This window comes from Paramisgurnus dabryanus, chromosome 17 (genome assembly GCF_030506205.2).
Source record: "Paramisgurnus dabryanus chromosome 17, PD_genome_1.1, whole genome shotgun sequence".
NCBI classification, from domain to species: domain Eukaryota; kingdom Metazoa; phylum Chordata; class Actinopteri; order Cypriniformes; family Cobitidae; genus Paramisgurnus; species Paramisgurnus dabryanus.
In genome coordinates, this window is record NC_133353.1 from 16,606,762 (window position 1) to 16,617,695 (window position 10,934).

General features: G+C 37.4%; 1 long non-coding RNA gene across 1 annotated transcript; it reads right to left on the reverse strand.

Annotated features, from left to right (window-relative positions):
• Positions 1 to 8,821: 8,821 nt before the first annotated feature.
• LOC135760303 (uncharacterized) lies at positions 8,822 to 10,220 on the reverse strand. The gene is made up of 3 exons (XR_010537373.2): positions 10,128 to 10,220; positions 9,854 to 10,001; positions 8,822 to 9,136 (listed from the first exon to the last, which is right to left on the reverse strand). It is a non-coding gene; the product is annotated as an uncharacterized lncRNA (long non-coding RNA).
• Positions 10,221 to 10,934: the final 714 nt, after the last annotated feature.

Here is a 10,934-nt window from a genome sequence, read left to right on the forward strand (position 1 = left end):
CAGGACAGGACAATTATCAAACTTGTGAAGCGTGGGTCAGATTGGACATTTTAAACCTGAGTTAGAACAACTTCCTGTTTCATTGAGAAACAGAAATTTGGCAAGCCGCCACATACACACCCTCCATTGAAATGTCAAGATCTCCGCAATTTAGCATTGCAAAGCCCTTTAGATGACACTCACCAAATATGATGATTATCTGATTAAATTTATAGGAGGAGTTTGTTAAAATACGAAGGCCAGAAATGGCAAAATTTGCACTCAAATTACAGAGAAAATTCAAAATGGCTGACTTCCTATGGGGTTTAGAGCTTTGCTCCAAGAGACTTTTTTGTAGGTCTTGGGGTGATACATGATCCTACCGCATTTCGTATCTGTGCGATTAACGTAGCGGGGGGGGCTGCTCTATTGAATTTTTGTAGGTGGCGCTATAGAGCCATTTTAACACCCCAAGTTCTGAAGCCTATATCACATGAAAATATTCGCCACTTTTGACACGTGTGCAAGGTTTCATGACTTTTTGAGCTCGTTTAGGCTGTCAAAAATGGGATTCATTTAGCGATATTTTGCGAGGCCGCGACGGACACGCCCTTTAACGAAAAGTCAAGGTCGTTGCTATTTATCATCACACAAGGTCTTGAGATTAGACTGATGAAATATGATGTTGATATAATCAAATCTCCAAGAGCAGTAAGTCACAGCATAAAAGGTGGTATTTCCTGCTGCCTCTAGGTGGCGCTATGACTGATACTGAATTATGCCATGTTGATGTGTTCAGGCCGGGACCCTTATGAAACGTGTGAAGTTGGGGGCAGATCGGACTATTTATGTCTGAATTACAACAGCTTCCTGTTTCATGGTGAAACATCACACTTTGCCAGGCCGCCACGGACACGCCCTTCAACAAAAAGTCAAGATCTTCGCAATTTATCATCGCAAAGGGCTTAACATCAGTCAGACCGAATATGATGATGATTTGATTAAATCTCTAAGAGCAGTAAATCACAGCGTAAAACATGGTATTTCCTCCTACCTCTAGGTGGCGCTATGAGTGAAGTTGAATATTGGCAATGAAATGTGTTCAGGCCAAGACTCTTATCAAACATGTGAAGCGTGGGGCAGATTGGACATTGTATGCCTGAGTTAGAGCCACTTCCTGTTTCATGGCGAAAATGCAGAAATTTGTCAGGCCGCCACGGACACACCCTCCAACGAAAAGTCAAGATCTCCGCAATTTAACATCGCAAAGGCCTTTACAAGAGATTGACCAAATATGACGATGATCGGATTAAATCTGTAGTAGGAGTTCGTTAAAGTATGAAGCCTGGAAATGACCAAATTTGCACAAAAATCGAGGCAAAAAATCAAAATGGCGGACTTCCTGTTGGGTTTAGAGCTTCGCTCCAAGAGACTTTTTTGTAGGTCTTGGGGTGATAGATGATCCTACCAAATTTCGTATCTGTACGATTTTCGTAGCGGGGGGGCTGTTCTCTTGAAATTTTGCAGGTGGCGCTATCGAGCCATTTTTACACGCCCACTTCTGGCGCCTATACCACATGTAAATTTTCGCCACTTCTGACATGTGTGCAAAATTTCATGAGTTTTCGAGCATGTTTCGCCCCTCAAAAATGCGATTCACTTTGGAGAAGAAGAAGAATAAATAATAATTAAAACTGCAAGCAGTGATGGAAGGGCCCTCGCACGCATGTGCACCGCCACTCTATGGCCTTAGTAAAGCAATGAACCAGGGGGATTGAAATTTCAGTGGGTAAATATAGGCGGATATTCAAAGGAACTTTGAAGTGCCACACCTCCTTTGTGCAGCAGGTGGCGCTATGATTGTATTTGATTGTTGTAACATTGATGTGTTGAGGCCAGGACCCTTGTCAAACGTATGATGTCTGTGACAGGTCGGACATTGCATGCCTGAGTTACAACAGCTTTCTCATGGAGAAACATCAGTCTTTGCGAGCCCGCCACGGACACGCCCTTCAACGAAAAGTCAAGATCTTCGCAATTTATCATCGCAAAGGGCTTAAGATCAGTCTCACCTGATATGATAATGATTTGATTAAATCTCTGAGAACAGTGAATCACAGCGTAAAACAAGGCATTTCCTGCTACCTCTAGGTGGCGCTAGGACTGAAGCTGAATATTGGCATTGAAATGTGTTCAGGCCAAGACTCTTATCAAACATGTGAAGTGTGGGGCAGATTGGACATTGTATGCCTTAGATATAACAACTTCCTGTTTCATGGCGAAAACGCTGAAATTTGTCAGGCCGCCACGGACACACCTTCCAACGAAAAGTCAAAAGCTCCGCAATTTAACATCGCAAAGGCCTTTAGATGAGATTGACCAAATATGATGACGATCTGACAAAATCTCTAGGAGGAGTTCGTTAAAGTACGAAGCCTGGAAATGACAAAATTTGCACAGAAATCACAGCAAAAATTCAAAATGGCTGACTTCCTGTGAGGTTTAGAGCTTCACTCCAAGAGACTTTTTTGTAGGTCTTGGGGTGATATATGACCCTACCAAATGTCGTTTCTGTAGGATTTTCGTAGCGGCGGGGCTGTTCTCTTGAAATTTTGCAGGTGGCGCTATCGAGCCATTTCTGCACGCCCACTTCTGGCGCCTATGCCACATGTACATTTTTGCCACTTCTGACGTGTGTGCAACGTTTTATGACTTTTTGAGCTTGTTTAGCCTGTCAAAATGCGATTCAATTAGCGATACTTTGCCAGGCCCCCACGGACACGCCCTTTAATGAAAAGTCAAGGTCGTTGCTTTTTATCATCACACAAGGTCTTGAGATTACACTGGTGAAATATGATGTTGATATGGTTAAATACCTAAGAGCAGTAAGTCACAGCGTCAAACATGGTATTTCCTGCTGCCTCTAGGTGGCGCTATGAGTGTTACTGAATTATGCCATGTTGATGTGTTCAGGCCTGGACCCTTATCAAACGTGTGAAGTCAGGGGCAGATCGGACAATGTATGCCTGAATTACATCAGCTTCCTGTTTCATGGCGAAACATTACATTTTGCCAGGCCGCCACGGACACGCCCTCCAATGAAAAGTCAAAAGCTCCGCAATTTAGCATCGCAAAGGCCTTTAGATGATACTGACCAAATATGATGATGATCGGATTAAATCTCTAGGAGGAGTTCGTTAAAGTACGACGCTTGGAAATGTCAAAAAATGACAGAGAAAATTCAAAATGGCTGACTTCCTGTGGGGTTTAGAGCTTAGCTCCAAGAGACTTTTTTGTAGGTCTTGGAGTAATAGATGATCCTACCAAATTTCGTATCTGTAAGTTTTTCGTAGTGGGGGGGCTGTTCTCTTGAAATTTTGCAGGTGGCGCTATCGAGCCATTTTTACACGCCCACTTCTGACGCCTATACTACATGTAAATTTTCGCCACTTCTGACGCGTGTGCAAATTTTCATGAGTTTTCGGGTATGTTTAGGCCCTCAAAAATGCGATCCATTTCGGAGAAGAAGAAGAAGAAGAAGAAGAAGAAGAAGAAGAAGAATAATAATAATAAACGGAGCAAAAACAATAGGGTCCTCACACCCTGGTGTGCTCGGGCCCTAATTAAAACTGCAAGCAGTGATGGAAGGGCCCTCGCATGCATGTGCACCGCCACCCTACGGCATTAGTAAAGCAGTGAACCAGGGGGATATGAATTAAAGTGGGTAAATATATGTGGATATTCAAAGAAAAATTGATGTGCCACACCGCCTGTGTGCAGCAGGTGGTGTTATGACGGTACATGATTATTGTTATATTGACGTGTTCAGGCCAGGACCTTTATCAAACATGTGAAGTCTGGAGCAGATCAAACTATGTATGCCTGAATTACAACAGCTTCCTGTTTCATGGTGAAACATCGCACTTTGCCAGGCTGCCACGGACACGACCTTCAATGAAAAGTCAAGATCTTCGCAATTTATCATCGCAAAGGGCTTAAGATCAGTCTCACCTGATATGATGATGATCTGAGTAAATCTCTATGAGCAGTAATCACAGGAAAACATTCATTTCCTACTGCCAGCAGATGGTTCTATATGTGTATCTTAATATAGCCATGTTCATGGGTTTGTCATTACTATGTAATAGCTGATTTGTAGAGATGGCAGGTTTGGGTTGACTATTTGGAAGCATTTGGAGAATTCTTAGTGGGCCGGCCAAGAGGGCTGTTGTGTTGTCCTGTCACTGGGAAATATGGATGCTCTCCTAGTTGGTTGCTTGCATGACAGCAGTTACATTTATTTTATTAATATTTTAACCCACATTGTTTTTTTATATAAAAAAAATGATTAGTCATTGTATGTTGACAATATTTTATTTAAAGAAATATATAAAATAATGAATAATGATAAAAGTATGCATTAAATTTGTGTCCGATATCAGTATGGTTATGTCATTCCAGACACTCATCTGGCTCAGCTATTGCAGTAATGTTTCTTTTCTTGTCACCATGACAATCACTGTTTGATGTTTTTCATCATTAAACTGCCGTATAATAGAACTTGTTCGATTACTTACATTTTTTTATTTTCACTAACTGGTACTGTGCTAGTTTGAGTTGTACGTCTGTCTGCCTGGTTTTATTTGATTGGTCATATCGGAATTATTTTGACCTTGTCTTAATGCTTTGCTGCGTAGACCTGTTGGCTGGTGACATTACACTTTTGCGAGATCGATTTAAACGCATACGGATTAATCTACTGTCCAATTTTCTCTCGTGGTGCTAAGACGTCACGTGGATTTGCACGGATATTGTATTATTAAGCTTTTATTGTAATTCATTTACTGACTGTGAGGCTAATAATGATCAAAGATTGTGCTTTATATAATATGTACAGTATGCATATGCAAGTGTATAAATCACTGCTTATAAAGTAAAAATAAAGATTTTTACATGGAAAGGCATAATATATTTATATAAAGAAATAATAATAATAATAATAATAATAAGAAGAAGAAGAAGAAGAAGATAAGAAACTAATAATTAAAACTGCAAAAGGCATTGCTCAATAGTGTGCCCATATGGAAAAGATCATTGTACATGACACAAATTATTAAACAATTATTGTTGAACAATACTAAATCCACACTATTCTTCATGTAAGATCGCCTTAAGGCTCCTTTAAGTGGTTGAAAAGCGCAACAGTTGGTTTCAGACACACTTCTGCAGGAAAGGGAATGGACGGTCAGGGCTGTTTGCTACTACTATTCTGCAGCAAGCATTTCTTTTTTATTCTTCCATATCGCACTTTACTTGTGCTCAGCTAAGCTACAAATGCGCCTTAGTGAAAAAAATTAACGGACTATGTTACAAACATTATTTTTAGCTATTTATATATTTTTCTTCATTTAACAACTTAAATATTTGTGAAAGAATATCTCATGTCGACTTGCCATATATAGTATACACTGATAAAGCTAAGTAGGTCTACTGAAGGTTTACTGAATTTTTAAATACTGAATGTTTTCTACTTTACTACATAGTAAAGTAAATTTAACTGTAAAACATATGTGATATCTACTTAAAATATTTAGAATAATCTTGTTACCCACATTTGTAACTACTTTTTAAGGTTTCCAGATCATGTAAAAGTAACTATTTTCTTTACATATTTATTATTATATAATACATTATGATTAGCAAGTAAGACCAGTTTTAGTAGTGGCATAAGCACAGTTATTGCTCACTTAATGAATTTACACACATCATGAGTTTCATTGTTTATAGTCTAAACACAAGAACCGCTCTTCTGAACAAAGGTAACTAAAATCTCATAGAATCCGAAACTCTTTTAAATCTAATATAAATGAACATTACACACTAACAAGTCTTTATTTTAGTCAAATGAACATTACACACTAACAAGTCTTTATTTTAGTCAAAAACACATAAAATAGTGGACAAATAATCATTTTTGCGATGTTTTGAAGTGGCAAAAATGCCAAAGGAAACGTTGAAAGTATGTAAAAAGTTTAACTTTTCCTTGTTGATTCAAGTGAAGTCCATCTTGTCTGTAGAGGCTGCATATAATTGTTCCATTTTTGAGAAAAAGTTTAGTGGTATTGAGGAACACAACGTTGTTCGTTTGTGAAGCCCAATGTTTTATCATGTTGTTGGATTGTCTGATTGTAGATTTTGTATTGCAGTCGTCTGTCATCCGCGGTAATATTGCGCTGATGGCAAAATATATAAGTTGTTGGTTAACATCCGAGATTGTTTTAATAAGTGTTTTCATACGTTCAAGGATAACATTTGCCGTTGCTCCTGATGCGATGTCGTTCGTCCCTATGTGGATTAGTACAAGCGTGTTTTTGCGCAGAATGTGAAAGTGTCTTATGTGTTGTCGGGCGGATCGAACAAGAGTTGTGCCTGGGTGGACCCAGCAATGAGCGGGTTGTAGATAGTTGTTTATATCTCGGCACATAGAATCCGTGAGAATGCAGACTTGAAGATCTGCAAAACGAAAAACATTGTTTATTTGTTGGACATTTCAATTTATGTTTTTATGTTGGTAGGTTTTAAGATCATAATTACCTTGAGGTATTAAGAATTCTTTCTTGTTGATTGTAGTTGAGAAAGACGTGCAGCCGTTATCTAAAGAGACATAAAGTAAGATGCATTTTGAATGTAACTATTTGTAGTATTTAAAATTAATACATTTATTTTTAGCTTACCTTTTAGTGCCATCCTTTCAGTCGCTATGATGTAAGGAGTAAAGTTTTGAAAGCGTTTGCGGTTATGTTGAAATTGTGTGTTTTTAAAGGCGGAGATGTTTTTAGAGTATGCAGCTTAATGGCTGAAATCAGAAAGAGGCGGAGCCTTTTTGAGGAGTTGGAAAATTGGTATTAGCCTAGTTGTATATCTAGTTTTATTTAACTGTAGCCGTGTGGATGTTACCCTATTAGTAGTGATGCGTAAATCATGTTGAGAAAAAGGTCAAATTAGCTAATAAAGTTTGAATTAATTTGCAGTTGTTATGGTGAGTAGCATGACCGTTTGTGCCAATTGTCGGAATATTGCATTGGGTGTGCGAAAATCGTATAAAAAAACAGTTATGGGAAATCAATAGAGGTTTTAATTTGTACATTTAAGTATAGATATATATTTGGTACCTATATGTATCTTTAAATAATAAAATAATACTAATAACGTATACCTCATAATATGGTATGAGTTAGTTGTAAAGGTTTAAGGTAGAATGTTTAAATGCATTTAAACAAAAGAAAAGTCTTAGATGTATGTGTTTTTCTTTTTAACCAAGACGTTTCCTTTAAAAGGTCCCTGTCTGGGTCTTTAAGATGGAAAGTTAATCCTTTCAAAGGGTTTTAAGTGCGCCTTATTGTTCACAAACAGGAGACGGGTAATCAACCGAATCAAAGTAGACTGAGTTTCGCAATTCCTTGTCTATCACTTTGACCTATTTGCGTACTGGAGACATAAAGTTAGGGTAAAGGTGTATGTGGTTTTCTTTCTAGGCTCTTTTAAACAAGACGTTTCCTTTAAAATTTCCTGTCTTTGGCTCTTACACGTTTTTCTTCGTAAGACGGAAAGGTAATCCTTTAAATCAAAGGGTTTTAAGTGCGTCTTATTGTTCACAAACAGGAGACCGGTAATCACCCGAATCAAAGTAGACTGAGTTTCACAATTCCTTGTCTATTACTTTGACCGATTTGCGTACTGGAGACATAAAGTTAGGGTAAAGGTTTAAGGTAAATAAAATTAATACGTACACTGAAAAAAAAAATCCTTTCAATTTACGTAATTTTAATGTGTACATCGGTCCCACATAATCCGATTGTGTTAAACCAACATAATTTTCCTCATTTAATTTTTATGTGTCAGACCAAAACATTTTAATTGTTTCAAGTAGTCTAATATAAATATGTTGACTCAAAGTGCTATTTCGCTTTACTATAACACATTTATTTTGTAATGTTTAAGTAATTTTATTATGTAAGGGGACTAGATTTTCATCTGTAATTCCAACATGCTTTTTTAATGCTTATATTATGGGATTATGTAACTCTAAAGCAATTTCATTATGTTTCTGGCACCAGAATAATCATCCATAATTATCCAAATGTTATTTATTTCTTTTTTAAATACAAAATACATTTGCATTGGCATAAAAAGTAAAGAGTTTTAAACAAAAGTTTAGTGATATTGAGGCAAACCACTGCTTTCAGATCATCAATTCATTTAAATCACTACACATTAATTCAACAACAGTCAATAACTATTACAACAATCAGCACATGCAGTACATACAAAGGGGCAATTTCCCAAACAGGTTGTAGATTAATCCATGACTAGGCCCTAGTTAAATTAGGATATTTTTTACAAAAAAAAGTTTACAAACAAACCTACCTTACAAAAACAACACTGGAGTACATCTTGAGACAAAACAATGGCACTGATATATGTCAAGATATGTCAGTGCAATATGTTTTCAAATTAAGGCATTGCAAAAGTCTGGGACTGGGAAAAGCCCCATCTGTAAAACTGACCCAAATGTTTAAAATAGTTACTATCACAGTAGATTTAGAAGTGCTAAAGCACAAACACTGCATTCCAAAGAGACATGCAAAACAGTAAGTACTATTATTTTTTAAATGGATTTACAAACTGGAAAATATCAATCCTTCAGAAAGTCAGAGCTACAGCATTTGTATAAACTGATAATCAAAGATTCAACAAAAACAAAATACAACAACCATTTCCAAAATCAACTCTGAGCAGCAAACTGTTAATGTTTTAATAAGAGAAAACACTTTAAACAGATAAATAAAAAAGAACATAAATGAGCAGCACAGTCTTTCTGATCCTTTCACTGAAAGAAACAGTTCGTTAAAGTTACGCTCAATGCAGTTCCATTAAAATCTTTTGGATTTCTTCAAAAATAAAGCAGAGATCAGGATAGCTCAGGTTTAAGGCATACATCAGCTCAAACAACATGGCACGATGTTGCAACACCTTCATGCCTTCCAGGACTATACAAAGATCCTCTTCTTCATCACAAGAAGCATGTTGTTTGAGAGCACAAATCCCAACAGTGGTGTCTTCAAATGACCTCACTGTTGCTGACTTCATCCATGCCCTGTACAAAACAGACAAATGTAGTTAAAGAAACAGAAAAAAAGTTACTGTTACAATAAAAGTGTCATTGGAAATTAGTACAATGCAAACAAATATAAATGTAAGTATACAGACCCATGTGCATTGCCACAGCATATTACAATTGGTTACAAATATATGGGTTACAAAGCAAGGCAGCTGCATTGTCCACTGCTCCAGGTGTGTGTGCGCGTTTACTAGACTGGAATGAGTTAAATAAAGAGGCCACATTTCGAGTGTGTGCTACCATACCTGAGAATCACAGCAAAAGTGAATTATCTCATTTTCTCACTGTCATGTTGTTATAAACCTGTATAAATGTCTTTGTTCTGATGAACACGAAGGAAGACATTTATTTTGAGGAATGTTTGCAACCAAACTGTTCATGAGCCCCATTCACTTCCATAGTATTATATTTCCCCACTATGGAAGTGAATGGGGCTTATGATTGGTTTGGGAACAAACATTCCTCAAAATATCTTCCTTAGTGTTCATCAGAACAAAGACATTTATAAAGGTTTGTAACAACATGATAGGGAGTAAGTGATGAGAATTTTTATTTTTGGGTGAACTATCCCTTTAAATCTTCCCAGGTGTTTTAATGACCCGTGTGCCAAAAGATGTAACTAAAACATACTACATTTTCTGTACTTCCAACAATGTATACACATTTTTATGTCTATGAATCTATATTACTTACTTCTGTCATTTGATCATTCATTGTTTGAAGTCTGTTTGCTAGCTGTCCTCCTTTCTGATAGAAGAGTTTCGTCAGGTTTTTGGATTGGAGGTCCAGGTGACACGCAGGAACATAAGACAGTAGTGATTCTTTTAAATTCAGCATTTATCTGAAAACAAATTAACCAACCATTGTATATTTGAGTACTGCGAGTCAAAGAATAATACATGTATATTAGTTACAAAAATAAGATTTAGCTCCTAACAGCAGTAAAACAGTGATAGGAATTACTTACCAATGCTTTTGAGTGTGTAGCGCATGCAAGGATGATGGACCTATAAGAGGAAATATTCAGAGGTGAAATCAACACACAACCTCAAATGATTAAAGGGATAGTTCGGCCAAAAACGATATTAAACCCATGATTTACTCACCCCCAAGCTGTCCGAGTTGCATATGTCCATCGTTTTTCAGACAAACACATTTTCGGATATTTTAGAAAATATTTTATATCTTTCAGTTGATTAAATGTAATGTTACGGGGTCCAGCAATAGTCCACGACCTTCAAGTCCAAAAAAAGTGCGTCCATCCTTCACAAATTAAATCCAAACGGCTCCAGGATGATAAACAAAGGTCTTCTGTGGGTAATCCGTGCGGTGTTGTTGTAGAAATATCCATATTTAAAATGTTATTAACGTTATAAACTACCTTCCGGTAGCGCCGCCATCTTGGAGTGATCCGCATTCAGGATGAGAGCTTACGCAGCGTACAGAGTTTCTCTGCTGCTGCTCAGTGCCCCCGCCCTCCAAATTTGTCATACGTCACTAAGAAAAGTGCGTACACTTACGCTAATACTCTCTCCTGAGTCTAAGATGGCGGCGCTACCGGAAGGTAGTTTATAATGTTAATAACATTTTAAATATGGATATTTCTACAACAACACCGCACGGATTACCCACAGAAGACCTTTGTTTATCATCCTGGAGCCGTTTGGATTTAATTTGTGAAGGATGGACGCACTTTTTTTGGACTTGAAGGTCGTGGACTATTGCTGGACCCCGTAACATTACATTTAATCAACTGAAAGATATAAAATATTTT